General features: G+C 46.0%; 1 long non-coding RNA gene and 1 pseudogene across 2 annotated transcripts in view; both read right to left on the minus strand.

Moving 5' to 3' along the window:
* LOC306816846 overlaps nucleotides 1-17,762 on the minus strand; it is a 271,975-nt gene that overhangs the window by 44,322 nt on the left and 209,891 nt on the right. The gene's annotated exons all lie outside the window — the stretch shown is intronic.
* LOC306816821 (olfactory receptor 14A16-like) lies at nucleotides 10,074-11,042 on the minus strand (annotated as a pseudogene). The gene has a single exon. The product of its transcript is annotated as an olfactory receptor 14A16-like (transcript).

Below are 17,762 nucleotides of genomic sequence, written 5' to 3' on the forward strand. Positions count from 1 at the left end.
GTGATCATTGACACACGATTGGGATACACACTCACTAAACATGATATGAAAACTTCCTCTGACTTGCTCAAACCTTCAACACACATTTCTTTCTATTCATAGAATCTAGTATACAATGGTGGCAACACTTAACAATAACATTTGTGTATACTTCATCCTATAGTCAGATCTCCCTGAGGTACACAGCGCGTTGTTCCATCCTTCTGCATTATCCACCAAGTACATCCTGGTCCTTCAGCAAAGGCAATTCCACGAATGGGTTTGCCTGTACTCGAGGCAGGATGGATCCATACTGTCTTCCCTAGCAACCCTCTGACATGGACCACTGGGACTTTGTCTCCGTCTATTACATTAAGGCCTTCAGACTGGGAGGGGCGTGCTCGGTTGGTGGAACCTCGAGTGTTGACTAACCAAGTGGCTTTTGCCAGGTGCTGCCCCCAGTTTTTTAGAGATCCCCCACCCAATGGCTTTAATGTGGTTTTCAACAATCCATTGTACCTCTCCACTTTACCTGCAGCTGGTGCATGGTAAGGGATATGGTACACCCACTCAATACCATGTTCCCTAGCCCAGGTGTTGACAAGGTTTTTTTTAAAATGAGTCCCATTGTCTGACTCAATTCTCTCAGGGGTACCATGCCTCCAAAGGACCTGCTTTTCCAGGCCCAGGATGGTGTTGCGAGCAGTAGCATGGGACACAGGGTAGGTCTCCAACCATCCAGTGGTGGCTTCCACCATGGTCAGCACATAACGTTTTCCCTGGCGGGTCTGAGGCAGTGTGATATAGTCAATCTGCCAGGCCTCCCCATTCTTGTACTTGGACCACCATCCACCATACCAGAAGGGCTTCACCCACTTGGCCTGCTTGATGGCAGCGCAAGTGTCACAGTCATGGATAACTTGAGTAATACTGTCCATGGTTAGATCCACCCCTCGGTCTTGTGCCCACTTATAGGTGGCATCCCTACCCTGATGGCCTGAGGCATCATGGGCCCATTGAGCCAGGAACAACTCTCCCTTATGTTCCCAATCCAAATCCATTTCCAACCTCCCTATCTTAGCAGCCTGATCTACTTGCTGGTTGTTTCGCTGCTCTTCATTAGCTCTGCTTCTGGGGACATGGGCATCTACATGGCGCACCTTGACAAGTAGTTTTCCTACCCGATTGGCAATGTCTTTCCACTCATCAGCAGCCCAAATTGGTCTCCCTCTACGCTGCCAGTTCGCCTCTTTCCATTTCTTCAGCCACCCCCACAGAGCGTTGGCTACCATCCAAGAATCAGTATACAAAAAGAGCTTTGGCCACCTTTCTATTTCGGCGATATTTAAGGCCAGTTGGACAGCTTTAAGTTCAGCAAATTGACTACATCCTCCTTCTCCTTCAGTAGCGTCTGCAACCCGTCGTGTAGGGCTCCATACAGCTGCTTTCCATCTCCGATTTGTCCCTATGACGCGACAGGAGCCATCAGTGTATAAAGCATAGCATGCTTCCTCTGCTGGCAACTGGTTGTATGGTGGAGCTTCTTCAGCTCGTATCACTGGTTCTTGTTCCTCATCTGCAACACCAAAACTTTCACCTTCTGGCCAGTTTGTAATTATTTCCAAAATCCCAGGGCGATTTAGTTTTCCAATCCGGGCACGCTGAGTGATAAGGGCAATCCACTTACTCCACGTGGCACTGGTGGCATGGTGAGTGGAGGAAACCTTTCCACTGAACATCCACCCCAGCACTGGCAGTCGGGGTGCCAGGAGAAGCTGTGCTTCCGCACCAATCACTTCTGAAGTGGCTTGGACTCCCTCATAGGCAGCCAGGATTTCCTTCTCTGTAGGAGTGTAATTACTTTCGGACTATCTGTAACTTCTGCTCCAGAATCCCAGAGGTCGGCCTCGGGTCTCACCAGGCACCTTCTGCCACAGGCTCCAAGACAAACCATGGCTCTCAGCTGCTGAGTAAAGTACGTTTTTCACATCTGGTCCCCTCCTGACTGAGCCAAGTGCCACTGCATGAGCAATCTCCTGTTTGATCTGGGCGAAGGCTTGCTGCTGTTCAGGGCCCCAATGGAAATCGTTCTTCTTGCGAGTGACCTGGTAGCGAGGGCTCACAATCTGACTGTATTCAGGGATGTGCATTCTCCAAAAACCGATGGCACCTAGAAAAGCTTGTGTCTCCTTCTTGTTAGTAGGTGGGGACATAGCTGTAATCTTGTTAATAACATCAGTAGGAATCTGACGCCGTCCATCTTGTCACTTCACTCCCAGGAACTGGATCTCCCAAGCAGGTCCCCTAACTTTACTCTTCTTGATGGCGAAGCCAGCTTCCAGGAGAATTTGGATAATATTTTCTCCTTTCTCAAACACTTCTGCTGCTGTGTTTCCCCATACGATGATATCATCAATATATTGTAGATGTTCTGGAGCTTCACCCTTTTCCAGTGTAGCCTGCATCAGTCCATGACAGATGGTAGGACTGTGCTTCCACCCCTGGGGTAGTCGGTTCCAGGTGTATTGCACGCCCCTCCAAGTGAAAGCAAACTGAGGCCTGCACTCTGATGCCAAAGGAATGGAGAAAAATGCATTTGCTATGTCAATGGTGGCATACCACCTTGCTGCCTTGGACTCCAACTCATACTGGAGTTCCAGCATGTTTGGTACGGCAGCGCTCAGCGGGGGAGTCACTTCATTCAATGCCCGATAGTCCACAGTCAGTCTCCATTCTTCGTCAGATTTGCGCAAAGGCCAAATAGGGCTGTTAAAGGGTGAATGGGTTTTGCTGACCACGCCTTGGCTCTCCAGCTCTTGGATCATCTTATGAATAGGAATCACAGCATCTCGAGTTGTTCTGTACTGCCGGCGGTGCACTATTGAAGTGGCAATTGGTACTTTTTGTTCTTCTCCCTGCAGAAGTCCTACTGTAATTGGATTCTCAGATAGTCCAGGCAAGGTGTTCAATTGCCGGATGCGCTCTGCCATCACAGTTGCAATTCCAAATGCCCATCTTAGTCCCTTTGGGTCCTTAAAATACCCACTCCGAAGGTAATCTATGCCCAAAATACATGGGGCCTCTGGACCAGTCGCAATAAAATGTTTCTTCCAATCCTTTCCAGTTAAACTCACTTCTGCTTCCACCAGGGTGAAGTCCTGCGATCCACCTGTCACACCAGCAATTGAAACAGATTCTTCTCCTACTTGTATTGATGGAAGTATCGTACACTGTGCACCTGTGTCCACTAAAGCTTTATATTTCCGTGGTTTCAAAGTGCCAGGCCATCGAATCCACACGGTCCAAAAAACACGGTTTTCCCTTGCCTCACCCTGGCTAGAGGCAGGGCCCTTCTAAGCCTGTTGCTCCTTCTTTTCTGAGGCATACATCTTAGAAGTTCCCTCAAGAGGGTCAGACACGTCATTATCAGTATCACGTTCGGCACTTTGGCTGCGAGAAACAGGAGCGGCTTTCCTTTTGGAAATTTTTCCTTCCTTCAAATCCCGCACTCGTTGTGCCAGAGCAGCCATAGGCTTCCCATCCCATCTTCTCATGTTCTCTCCAGAATCCCGCAAGAAAAACCACAATTCAGCTCGGGGAGTGTACCCTCTCTCCAAACTCGGGGAACGTCTGCATTGGATATCAGGGTTTCTCATCTGTACAGCTGAAATTTGGAGGAGGTCCTCCTTAATTACCTCCCTGAGTTTCCAATGATTCTCTTGTATCTTATCTTCTAAGTCTTGCAAGCGTGTTTCCACCGCTGCAATTCTAGCATGAGTTGGGCCATGTACTGCATCCGCATATGCACGAAGCTTCTTTGCCATATCGAGTACTGTCTCATACACCTCATCTCTCTTCATTATTGCTAGGGCAGACGCATACTCAGGTGGCCCAAGCCTCACGAGTTTTCTCCGCATCACCGGTGTGCATGGTACCAGGTCTGGATTTCTAGTTGTTGCATCATCCAAAAAAAAAAATTCTGCTACTGCCATTTCCCTGAGACGTTGGACCCCCTGCTCTATGGTTTTCCATCGGGTCTGCTGCACATACAGGTCATCTGCACACAGATATCTTTGTGCCACACTATCCAGGACCCGTGCCCAGAGACTTTGAGGGTTAGCCCCTCTCATCACGCCCTGGTTGATAACAGGATCATGGGACAGAGACCCCAAATGTCTCGCTTCAGAGCCATCCAAAACTGTAGCCTCACCTGCTGCATCCCAGAGACGAAGTAGCCAGCTGATAATAGATTCATCAGGTCTCCGGGTGTAATCTTTTCTTAATCCATGAAGATCCTTCAGGGAAAAGGACTCATTATTGGTCTCTGCTCTCCCACCACTTGTTTTGACTACTAATTTTACATCAGGAGGTGTCGAGGGTCCCTCTCCAGCATCATCATAATCATCATCATCCACCGGTCGATCATTCTTCTTGGTGCGTTTCCCACTTCTTGTACTGGTAGCCACAGCCATTGGTTGAGGCTTATTCTCCAGTTTAGTTGCTGGGTTTCGGCCTAGGGGGTTGGCAACAACCTGCGCAACAGGGATAGGAGATAATTTATCTCCCTGTTCCCTTTCCTCTGTCTCCTGCTCTATAGTGCCTAGCAGGGTGTGATATGCATGTGCCAGGGCCCAGCTCACTGTAATAATCCTTTTCTCTTTAGAACCATCCTGACGCTTCCCTTTTAAGTAGCTTGCAACCTCAATTGGATCCTGAATATTTTCAGTTGGGAATTCCCAGATTATGGGGTCAGAAAATTTCTTTTAAAATCTGGTCCATTTTCTCCCATTTGCCATTCCACTCAAGATTCCTCCTGCTGAGCTTGACTCCTAAATCAGGGGTCTTCCCAGCCCCTTTAGAAATCTCAGCCTTCATTCTATATAGACTGCAAATGGTGCAACAAAGACTTACTAAATTAATTGCCATAAAGATGATTTCCTTAATATTCAGGGAGATCTGAATGTTTTCTAATAAAGATGTAACCGATTCAGAGGAGAGGAAAGGAAATAAAGGCAGGAAATCTTCTTTGCCTGCTTCCCCTCTAATAAATAACACGAACCATGATTTATACATTCCTGAAGTAGATTCCAACATTCTCATAAATCTCCTGTATGCCATTGCAACCAAGCCTAGCCCGATGAGCATTTTCGTTAATATCCCTTTCATACAGAAACTACGTATTAAAGACAACACCAGAGCTATCTTTGGATGAGTAAAAAAACCAATGACCACAAAGGTATTAAAACGTCAAAAAAACCTAACGAGCCGACATAAAAACCGGCTCCCACAACGAAAGACATTATGGATTTAAGAGACTTAGCCATGCAAACAGCTGAAAACAACATATTATTAGATAAAAGTTTTTTCCACTTTTTTCTGGTGCTGATACTCTAAAGGTCGCGAGTTCAATCCTCACACGGGGCACCAAAAAGTATGTCCAAGTTGAGGACAAATTTGGGGAAAAAAGAGCTCCAAAGGGCCCCCCCCTCCCTTTTTTTTTTTCACAATTCCTTCCTTCACTAAGCTCAGAAAAAATTGTTCTTCAGGTGAAAATGGAAAAAAACTTTTTTATTAACAAAAATACAAAAGAAACACTCCCCAACCCAAACCCAGATGAGACGAACCCAGCCGGTCCTCGCTGGGGAGGGCGGCAGAGCCTCCCGAGCCGACCTCCAGCAGCGACCCCCGAAGTCCAGATCCTCGTCCTCTGGAGTCGGTGCAAATCCCTGGAGTGGGGAGAAGGGAGAGAGGGGGAGGGGCAGCTGGGAGCAGGCCAAAGCAAGCCCAAGACAAGCTAAAGCGAGCCCAAGACAAGCAAAAGCAAACCCAAGACAAGCCAAAACAGGAGCACAGGCAAAACAGCTGGGGGCGGGGGGGGGGGGGAAAGGGAAAAAATGGCCAAAGCAGCCGGGGGAGGGGGTGCAGCTGAGCAGACGGCAGAGAGCAAGACACAGCCCAAGACCGAAGCGCAGCAAGAGGCAGCCAGAAAACACCAGCCTAGATAAAACAGCCCGAGGGAAGGGCCGGCAGCTGCATGGGGGAAGCAAGGAGAGAAGCCAGTCCAAACATCAGCCCATAACAAAGGTAAGCCAGTATATAACAAAAAGGATAGGAAACTTATTAAGGAAGAAGAAGCAACTTATAAACAGGAAGAGTAGGCTGTAACCAAAGAGAGAAAACTTGTAGTACCTTCTTGTTGTGGTCACTAGTGCTAAAAGAACATGAGAAAACACATTGGGGAATGGACGCCTTGTACAATTATTTAAAGGATAGAATTCTGGCTAGAAAATTACAAGGCACAGTTACACATGTAACTCGACAGTGTGGTCTTTGCTTCCAAACTAATCCTAAAAACATTCCAAAGCCTAAAGTTGGAAAAACTGGGAAGGGCTGGGGACCTGGGCAGCAATGTCACATTGATTTTATGGAATTGCCCAGGAAAGTGGGGTATCGGTACTCATTAGTGTTAACAGATACCTTGTCAGGATGGCCAGAAGCCTTCCCTAGCTGGACAGCTGATGTATGAGAGGTGACCAAGGTATTGTTACAAAAAGTCATACCAGGTTTTGGAGTCCCAGCCGCTATATCTTCTCATAGAGGGTCGCATTTTATCTCAGAAGTTGTACAGCAAATTAGTTACCACTTGGGGATAGATTGGGAATTGCATATTCCATATCACCCTCAATCCAGTGGCCAAGTAGAAAAAATGAACCATATGATCAAACAACAAATTGTTAGGCTGGGGCAAGAGGCAAATTTGCCTTGGCCCCAGGCTCTTCCACTGGCATTAGTACGGATTAGAACAAAACCAAGAACAAATGGGAAATTAAGCCTTTTTGAAATATTGTATGGGAGGCCATATGCGGTCCAAGAAGGAATAACACCCATTCAAGTAGAGGAAGAAACTCTACACAAATACATGGTGGCCCTGAATAAACAGCTTAGAGAAACTGGAAAATATATGGCTGGGGCCCAAAGCAAAGAATTAGATGGGCCACTACGTGATGTACAACCTGGGGATTATGTATGTGTTAAGTCTTTTTTAGAAAAGACTTTGGAGCCACAGTGGGAAGGACCATTCCAGGTACTCCTCACCACCTTCATTGTTTTCAAGATCAAAGAACAGAAGGCGTGGATCCATCATTGATGAGTGAAGAAGGCTCCTGAAGAAATTTGGAGAATTGCACTAGGCAATGGAGACCTGAAGCTGAAATTCACCAAGAACAGCAAGTAGTAGACTTATAGCTATCATGGACGTAATGTGAATGGTTGTGACCCTTGTGGTCATTGCCACAACCACAATAAGAGTCAAAGCAACCAGTATAACGTAACCGGATTTATCAATGCCAAGGGAAAGCTTGCAATCCCTACTCTCGTAGGGCTTTGAGGGAAATGTTAAGGGTCACAAATGCAAGTATGTGGGAAGAAAGGAATGTTTGGGAATGTGAATATGCATTTGTACCAGATGGGTTCCATGAGGCTTACCATACACCCATGGAACTCATCCAAGTTAGTCCTGGACGCTGTGACAAACATTTGACCACATGTCCTAAATTTAGACTTAAAATTGAAGGATGCGCAGACAAAGGGTTTGATCTTGATTTTAATGTTACTCCATATTCCATCGAGTTTCACAAAATCAAAGCCAAATCAACCCCACCAGTGTCAGAGAGGGCTGTAACAATCCAAACTCCAATTATTTCAAGGAAAAAGGAACGACGCATAATTCCCACAATTACTAAAATTGGACCATATGCTATTAAGAAAACAGGAATTCAGAGACTGCTAACTAACCCAGGATGGTCTCTGAAGCGAGTAAAAACGAGAATGCAGGTAAATGCTTCTACCATTTGGCCAGAATGTGCCACATTTCTCAAAACTCCTTTTGTGGAATGGACTACATGACTTCAAAATCGTATATCCTCTAGTTTAAAGAAAAAGAAAAACCTCACTGGAATATTAAGAATGAGATTGAGAGTTTTAAACACAATGAACTCAGACGTGTTAATGAACAAATTAACTGTGAAGAGAAATGATTTAGTCAATTTACAGCAGCCTTTGCAATTTTCTTTATTAGCACTAGGTAACAATCATTGGAAACTATCCAAAATATTACCAAAATGGGTAAACATAGAAGAGCAAGACCATGAGGTAATAATTAAAGCACTAGGCACAGCTAGTGCAAACATTTCTCTGGCTCTTTAATGTACTCAAGCACAAATGTGGATGCAGTCAGTGGCAGCCGCAGTTATCAGGAAAATTGAGGAAGGGATATTCCCTGCTGAAATTAGTAAAATTGTTTGGGATAATGCCTCTAAAATGGAAAGAGATCTTAAACCTTGGGAGTTTTGGTTAATTTTACCTATGACCCTGAGACAAAACCAGTGACAGCTTTTGTTTTAACTATACGTAGCGCATCCGTGAGCTTAATACACCCAATAGTTGCTCTAGGACTAAATCATGAAGGGACTGTACTGTATCCTTCTAAACATAGAATGTGGGCATGAAAAATTGAAGGAAAATGGCAGAACATTAACCTAGAGCCCTGCTCTATGAGAAAACAATTGGGATATATATGTGAGGGAACATTAGAAGATGACAAAGATAGTTGCCTGGACACGGACCAAAGCATTTGCCACTTTGAAATGCATCTAACCAACCAAACAACTTCACTTGTGTATATAGCACAAGGTTGTGTCTGTCTTAGAACAGCATGTCCCACCATAATAATAGACAATCAAATCGTGGATGAGACTCAGTTCAATTTATGTGTTTGTAATTTTGCTAAAATCAAAGGATGCGACTTTTCCTATCAGGCACCTGTAATATCACATCAGTACATAAAGGCAAACCTGGTTACTGTGCAAGAAATATTGCCTGCGCCTATAGGTATGAATTTAACCCTAGTTGCTCAGCTACTAAAACATTAAAAATTAAGAAAAATTTTTAAAAAATCAAGATGCAGAGAAAAGAACTTTGATCATGATACACTATGATGTGAAAACCATAAAAGAAGTATTTAAAAATTTGAAGAACATGTGTCTCATCATCGGTGAGATGTGCTATTTGGATGATCACCAAGAGCAACTGGTTTGCTTAATGCCTTAATTCACCCAATCACTGTGCTGCTTAATTTAGTCAGTATAAGTTTGATTTGTCTATTGCTGTACTTGTTTGGAATTGGAGAATGTTACAACAAGTGGCAGAGTTAACCTCACTATCAAAGGAGTAAGGCTTGGTCTTAAGAGATCACCGCCATGCGTGTTGGAGAGATGAAGAGAAATCCCCATATTGAGTAAAAGAATTTACTCATTTCAAAGAAGAAATGGGGAATGGAACACTAACCTTGGAAAACTAGAATTTTAGTTACCTTGCTGAAAACAACTAAAAGTTAGAAGGGAGCGGTTATCTGAAACTTAAATAATTGATTGCCTCTCATTTTGTGATTGCTTAGTTGCACTTACAATAGGAAAAGATGAAGCTAGTGAGCAGATGCAAAGGAACATAGACAATGCAACCAGAAACCCATTCTTTGGAAAATTGGACTATCCCCAGAAATCATTTTTATTGTCAGTGATAGAAAATGTAAAGAGTTGAGGGTGAGGAAGACTCGCCTTATTTCCTCCTTTTAAAACCCCTCCACACGAAAACGAACCCAGACTTAATTTAAGAAGTCAATCAAGCATGCTTAATAGCTATTCAAGCTAATTACCATATAAAGCGAAGAATGGGAGGGGCTGTTATTATGAATATGTATTTGTTTCAATCCTTTGCTAATGAATAAACTTTGTGATCACCTGTGATTTTGAAGTGCGTATTAGAGGATTACCTCACACTGCTGCCCAGCGCTGAATAAACATACACTTTCTAACTTTAAATTGTTAGAGAGTCTTTTGTCCGACACAATTGAGTATCGGTATTAGACCAATAATCATATTTTGATAATTCGAGGGTACAAACAGCAGCATTTCATAGTGTTAAATATTGTATAAAATAAAATGAATTGAATAAAAGATAAAACCAACAACCAAGCCAAAAAGAAACAATTAAATATGGCTTTTACTACAAGTGATTTGCAAAAACTGGACCGCAGTTTACTTTGCATGAAATCGTCCAGTGATCAGTGTGCACAATGCAGCCTTGAGCTCTTTATTCCTCAGGCTGTAGATGAGAGGGTTCAGGGCTGGAGGCACCACCGAGTACAGAACTGACAGGACCACATCCAAAGATGTGGAGGAGATGGAGGGGGGCTTCAGGTAGCACAATGTGCCTGTGCCTAGAAACAGGGAGTGCATGACCACGTGAGGGAGGCAGGTGGAAAAGGCTTTGTGCCGTCCCTTCTCAGAGGGGATCCTCAGCACAGCCCTGAAGATCTGCACATAGGTGAAAACAATGAACACAAAACAAACAAATACAAAACAGAATGCGAACACAAGAAGCCCAAGTTTCCTGAGGTTGGAGTGTCAGCAGGAGAGCTTGAGGATCTAGGGGATTTCACAGAAGAACTGGCCCAAGGTATTGCCCTGGCACAGGGGCAGGGAAAATGTATTGGCCGTGTGCAGCAGAGCATTGAGAAAGCCACTGGCCCAGGCAGCTGCTGCCATGTGGGCACAAGCTCGGCTGCCCAGGAGGGTCCCGTAGTGCAGGTGTTTGCTGATGGACACGTAGCGGTCATAGCACATGATGGTCAGGAGGAAAAATTCTGCTGAAATGAAAAAGGCAAATAAAAACACCTGTGCCACACACCCTGCATAGGAGATGTTCCTGGTGTCCCAGAGGGAATTGTTCATGGCTTTGGAAACAGTGGTGCAGATGCAGCCCAGGTCAGTGAGGGGCAGGTTGAGCAGGAAGAAGAACATGGGTGTGTGCAGGTGGTGGCCACAGGCTACACTGCTGATGATGAGGCCGTTGCCCAGGAGGGCAGCCAGGGAGATGCCCAGGAAGAGGCAGAAGTGCAGGAGCTGCAGCTGCCGTGTGTCTGCCAATGGCAGCAGGAGGAAGTGGCTGATGGAGCTGCTGTTGGACATTTGGTGTTTCTAGGTATTGGGTTCTCTCATGGAGGAAAAGACAGTGAACAATTAGAAGAGATAGCTGTAATCAAAGTAAAAATGAAATTCCCATACTTCCTCCCCTCTAACAAATGCAGATATCCTTTAGGATTTAAGAATTCTTGAATAGTTTTTAAAGCTTCCTCCATATTTCTCCTGGTATTCCTGGATATCAGAAATCTCAACGTTTCCGCTGCCCTCAGGGAGACCAGAGCATGTTCTGTGAGGCAAAGTGATGAGCTGAGAGAAAATAAAGGTGATCTCTCATTGTGACCTGTTCAGAATTTCTCTGGGCTTTAATCCTATTCAGGTGAAATGTGATCATCCCCCCATGTTTCCCTTCAAAACCAACAGTTACTGCTGAGAGCAGATGGATCCTCTACAGCCCAGCACCACATTTGTAGCCAAGGACTCACGTCGTTCATTTTACCACTCCAACAAAATTTTCACAATCAGAACACCTCTGCCATTCCCTCTGAGTCTTTCTGATAACACAAAGTTGCTCTAGGACAGATTTGCATCCTGGATTGAAGCTTGGGAGGATATCTCAGAGACTTCAAATTGTCCCAGTGATGGCATTGAATTAAGGGAGATCCAGCTCCTTCCCTGGCTGCACTGACAGCATTGCCCACAGCAAGGCACTGGGAACAGAGTCACCCTGAGCCACTGCAACCCCTCCCAGAGCCCCCAGTGCTGGGCAACTACTCCCAGCCCTGTGCTCTGCAGAGGGATCTGGGCCTAGGGCTGCAGAGCTGCCCCATGGCTCTGCTGCAGCTTTGCCTGCACAGAAGGGGCTTCATGTCTTGGATCCTTGGCCCTGAGGGCAGTGGCTTGGCTGGGGGATAGAAGGGAGGGAGCTTGTTCAGAGGAGGGACTGCACTGCAGGGGATGCTGTAGAGATCTCTAAACTCGCCCTGCCACAACATTCCTGGGATTTGTTTTCTCTCATTCTCTGATCTACTCTCTGCATCATGGAGATTTTCGTCCTGGAGGTGTTTCCCTCTACCTGATCTCTTCCTGCCAGTGCTCACAGACCCCAAATCTCTGTACACTGTCCTTGACCCTATACAACCCTGTCTGTTTGCTGGGCACTGGCTGGGGCAGGTTCTGTTTACAGGTGGGAGAAAGGACAGGTCAGACTGAGCCTGAAGGGTCCAGCAAAAAGAATACTGGTGCTGTCCATGAGTAGAAGAGTGGCTGAAAAGAATCTCTTCTGAACTGAGTCATCACTGAAAGTAAGAGATTCAATGTCTCAGGAACTTGTCAAAATACATGATACCTTTAATATTCCCCCAACGCCCACCCCCCACCCCCCCCCTCCCCGCTATTCTCCATTAGTAGAAAACTGAATACAAATTCTTAGAAAATTTCATTATTTTCATTAAAACTCTTGTCTTGGAAATATTCTGTGATTGATCGGAAACCCAGAGCATGTCGCAGCTTCATAAGCATTTCACTTCCCCTGCACATAAAATACTCAGACCGTTGTACCCACAGTCTGTAGGCATTGGGATGTTCCACCTTCAGGAGATCCTTCCAGGAGCTGCAGCTGCCTTGTCCTGCAGCAGCCTTGTCCTGCAGCAGCCTTGTCCTGCAGCCAGAGGCTTCCTGTGTCAAGGGCTGAGAGTGTTTCTGCCCCAGTCACTCCTCAGCCTCTTCCCAGGCCTAACTGATTGAAGATCTCTGTGCCTCTGTTCTGTGCCTGGGGTGGCTGCAGGCAGTGCCCCAGCCCTGCTGGGCTGGGAGAAGAGCTGCTCATCCAGAGAAATGTGCTTTTGAAGTTCTTCTTAGTAGCTAGGATGGCCCTCTGTGCCGGGAGCCCAGCCCAGTTCAGCATCACAGACACAGCATAAGGACTTGAATGACCCTCTTGGGGTTTGTGCTGAGGCCCTGAACATAGGCCTTGAGAGGGAGCTGAAGAAACCTCTCAAGAACTCCAAGTCAGAATCAAACTCCAAAGTTTCTTCAAGTTTTAATGGGTCCCAGTGAGGGACATGTTTGAGAAAGTATCTCCAGGTTCCAGTCAGAGGAGGAAATTTGAGGCAGACATGAGAGTTGCCGACAAAGAGAAGCCAGGTCTTGGTGCCCTGGGGCACAGCAGGATCTGTGCCACCAAGGGCTCTGAGGAGACACCTTGTCCTGAGGCCATGGGGCCTCGTGGTAAAGCTCCAGCAAGGCTGGGCACTGTCACCCCTTCTCCTGCCCTCAGCATCCACCCCACATCCCAGTGGCTTCAGGGATCTGCTGGGACCAGTCCCTGGGGAGCCTTGGTCAGGAGTGGCCCTGGGTGCTCCTTCATGCTCCCAAGGACTGCAAGTTTTTTAGAGGACTTTGGGTATTGCTTTTGCCTTGGAGTATCTAAGATCTTCGTGCAATCATGGCCTCCAATTATCTGCTTTAATTAGTCCCTTGAGAGCTTTTCTCAGTAACAGCACTCGGTGGGGCTCATTAATGCTTTAAGGTACTTCAGTTTTTTAAGGTACTTGGAATTTCTTTTGTGGCACTAGCTCTTTTAGTAGTTTAAGCAATCATGGCCCCAATTGTCTGCTTTAACGAGTCACTTGAGTATTTTGTATTGACACTCAGTAGGGCTCATTCATACTTTGAGATACTCAAGGTTTTAAAAGTACTTTGGATTTTCCTTACCTCTCTGACTCTCTGAAAGCTTTTTGGGCAATCCTGGCCTCCAATTCTCTCCTCCAAGGAGTCCATGTGGAGCATATTGTGGGGCTGTACCTCAGTGGGACCCATTAATGCATTGAGACACTTTGGATTTTCTTCTGACTTGGACTTCTGGAAAGGTCTGTGCAATGTCCTCTCAGGCCCTGAGGTTCCAAGGCTCAACACCTGTTGCCATGGAGAAAGATACGGAGAGGCGAAAAAACAGCAACAAGACACTCTCTTGCTTGGTGTAGAAAAGAACAAGACAGAGCAATTTATTGAAAGAAACCATTGCCTCAAATAAGGTACTTTGTGCAAAACAAAAAGCAGACAAGTCATTGATCAGAGAAAGAGACACCTCTCCTCCCTGACTTTCTCAGGGACCTTGCAGGTGTTTATATCTGTTATGATTCTTTCTCTTGTGTTTACAAGGAAGAAGAAATCTCTAGCCTGGGAAAAATCCTGGCTAGAGGCTGAGAAAGTTTCATGGCCTGAGAAAAATACTAAGAATTTGAGAAAAAAGCCTAGGTAAAATGTGCCTAGGCCTTCAGCAGTGTCCACAATTCCCCCTTTTAGTTTTTAAAAATGAAAAGAAAGAGAAGTGTTTGTAAGCCTTCACAGAGCCCTTTGCAAAGGAGAAGAAACACCACTCCTCAGGGGATTTCTGGATATCTGAAGTGCCTAGGGAACTCTTCATCCTGGTGCGTTTAAGAAACTCACTTCTAAAACTTAATTCTAATACAATAACAAAACCCATCACCGTTCACCACACTTTATCAAACAGTGAAAAATCCACCACTAAGTAGTTATTCTAATACAACAACGAAAACTATATCAACAGTTCCAACATGAACAGATGAATGTCCATTCTTTGCTTGAAGAGGGATCACCTGCTCAGTGTTTTCATCTGGTTGGTGCTTGGTGAGCTGGTCAGCATGTGAAAGCTGAGCTGTGATCACACTCTGCCCCTGGTGCAGGTCAGGGCGGACACCTTAATGGTCAGTAGCAAAGACCTAGGCATGTCTCATCTGAAGCCTGAAATGAGGCAAAGGTGATCCTCAAAAAGTGGATTGGTTATATCTTTTCATTCTCTTTTTCCAATTTCGCTGTCCTACAATAGGGACATCATCAGGCACAGGCACAGGAAAAGCCTGAGCCTCTCTCATTTGGGTATTATCATTGCAAGTTTTCAGCTCTTCCCTCTTTGCCCCAGCACTCCCTCCTCCCATGGCCACTAGAGAAATGAAACCAGCCCCTGCTGCTCCCCCCTTTAAAGTGAGGGCGAAGCCATCATTGCTGTCAGCACAGGGCAGGGGCGGCAAAGCAGCTGGAAATGCTGATGGGAGGGGTCCGGTCATGAGGTCCAGCGCTGGGGTCAGCACCACTTCTGGGTGAAGGAACGGAGAAACTCAGGGAAGAAGGGAAGGCAGCCCCACCTCTGCTGAGGCAGACTAGGGCAGCCGAAAACCTGCTCGGGCAGGCACTTACTCAGTTGTGTCCCTCGGTGGGACCCATGAATGCGATCAGAAACTTTGGAGTTTGATTATGTCTGAATTCTTGAGAGGTTTCCTAACAAACCATGAGCTGCCATGATTTCTCTCTGGCCTGCTGCAGTTGATCAAGAAGTTTTCCGACTCCAGTTATGGAGAAATATTTCAAAGAGCTTCAAAAAATGCACATTCTTTTTTTGGAATTGTGTATTTTATCGCTGTTCTCTTTAAAGCAGGGGTGACTGCAGCATTCTGTGATTGATATTGATCCAGGCTCTCTCCTCAGGACGTCTGGCCTGCTCAGAGAAGCTGTGTTTTGAGCTCTGACCCAGTGTGGACAAACTTGCTCCACATTACCCAATCTCATCCTTTCTGTCTTGCATTACCTGGGACCTCCTTTGCTTCAAAAAGTAGGCTCATCAGGAAGAGGGATGTTTCATTTTTGCTATTTTTGATGCAATCTAAAACTCCTAATTTTCCCCAGTGCAAACAGACACATTCTTCAGGTGTGTGCCAGCCCAAAGTGACACCAAGAAGATTCAGCGCCAGGAATCGGTGCTTTGGGGGTGGTTCCTGGAGTCGGTGCCATCTTTGCTTTCTGCCTCTGGCTCCCATCATGACCCACAGCCCCATAGAGCCCCTCTGGATCCGGGACTACAATGCCTGTCATGCCCTGCACTCCACAGAACCCCAGAATCCCACCCATATGTCCCAGAAGTGTCCCCCAGACCCCTAAGGATCCCTAAGTGCCCCCTCAGCTTCCAATTTGGACCCCCCAAAAACATCCCCAGATCCCCTGAATGCTCCCAGCCCCACAGATGCCCGTTACAGCCACTTCTGGCAGTTCATCTCCTGCCATCCCCCGCGAGCTCCAAGCACCTCATAACCAAGTCATGCACCTAAAATTCCTGTCGTGCTCCACGCACTAAAAAGCCCATTTCGAATTCCTCAAGCTCCCCCAAATGCTTCCAAACTTTATACGTTCCCAGCTGAGAACGTGAATTCTCTGCTCAGAGGCAAAAGTGTCCCTCAAGTGCCCTCCTGGACTCCAAAGTTTCGGAGAGAACCACTTCCATTGCACTACAGCTCCCATCATGCTGCGCAGTTTCAGTAAAACACCATTCCAGCTGTGATTTGCTCTCCCATCATGCCCCACGCCCCAACGAGAGACATTGCAGCTGCGCCTCAAACTCCCGTGATGCTCCATGGCCTCATTAAACTATATTATACCCACGCCTACAATTCACATCATTCCTCACAGCACTTGGAGCCCTTTTAGAGTTCCCCAAGTACCCGCCCAAACCCTGCAGGGCCCCACATTCCCCTCCCTGACACCCAAGTGCCCCCCTGGACACCCGCATCCCTCTCTGAAGCTGGGATCTTCCCTCAGGGTCCCTAAGTTAGATCCGACTCTATTACCTCAAGTGTCCTCCCGTCCTTGAACTTCGTTTCAAATTCTTTCCCCAGACCCAAAACTGCCCCAAATGTGCCCCAGAAATGTCTCCCTGAACCCCGAAGTGCCCACCTTGACCCTTTCTGAGAAAAAGATGATAATAAAAATGACAAAATGACTACAAATATTACAAATTATCTTAAAAGAGGATAAATAATAACCAATAGAGATTACTTAATTAATGAAGAGAATTGTGTAACTTAGAACAAATGACCAATCATATTTTAATTTTCCAATATTGTATAGTTTTAATAGAATAATAAAAAAAATATTTTAAAATTATAGAATAGTAATAATTAAAATAAGAAAAAATATAACTCTAATATAAATATTTAAAAATATTTTTATTTTAAAGAGCAATTTATGAGGTTTTTTTGTATTTTCAGTTGCCAGTCTCAGGTGGGAGATATCATGAGATGGTTATGATGGGGTTGAGAAGCAGGTTGTCCAAACAGGGTCCGCCTGCACGAGGCTCTTTCTTGTATGTGCCTAGGGCTCCTAAGGAGACATTCATCATAAATATCACTTGAGAAATACTTTTATAACTTTCTCTCTCAACTGAAAACGAGAAAAACATTCCCTTGATGAGAATATAGGCATTAGATGCACTTCGAAATCTTTCCCCTTAACAGAACTCCAAGCAGCTGCACAAGCCCTGGAAACTTGAAGACAATGAAAGGAAGACAAAGAGCTCCTGAGGGCTTTCTGTATATTAATGATCCCCACAGTGGATTTGGGGCCGAGTCCAGGAGCCTCAGGCACTGAGAAAAGGTTGAAGAAGGTTCCCAAGAAAACAGAAGCAAAATTGCAAGTGCCTTAGAGCATCCCTGGCCCCACTAAGGGCAGGGACTGCCAAAGGCTTTCCAGGGACTGGTGAGAGCAGATCCTTGAGAACAGAATTTCAGGAGTCAAAGTCTGTGAGCAGGAACTGCATTGCTCAGCAAGGCCTGGGCTGGTTAGAGGCAGCAGAAAGGCCAAGGGCTGAGCCCAGGCCTGGCCCAGCAGGGCCTGTCCCTCACGGGTGGCTCAGGGCTGTTCCTGGGGCACTGGGATGGGAGGGGCAGCAAGGACAAATGGCATCACACTGCAAGCCCTGTCAGCCTGCTCAGGGATGGCCGAGGCAGCAGCAAA

Source organism: Erithacus rubecula (assembly GCF_903797595.1).
Source record: "Erithacus rubecula genome assembly, contig: scaffold_90_arrow_ctg1, whole genome shotgun sequence".
Classification (NCBI taxonomy): domain Eukaryota; kingdom Metazoa; phylum Chordata; class Aves; order Passeriformes; family Muscicapidae; genus Erithacus; species Erithacus rubecula.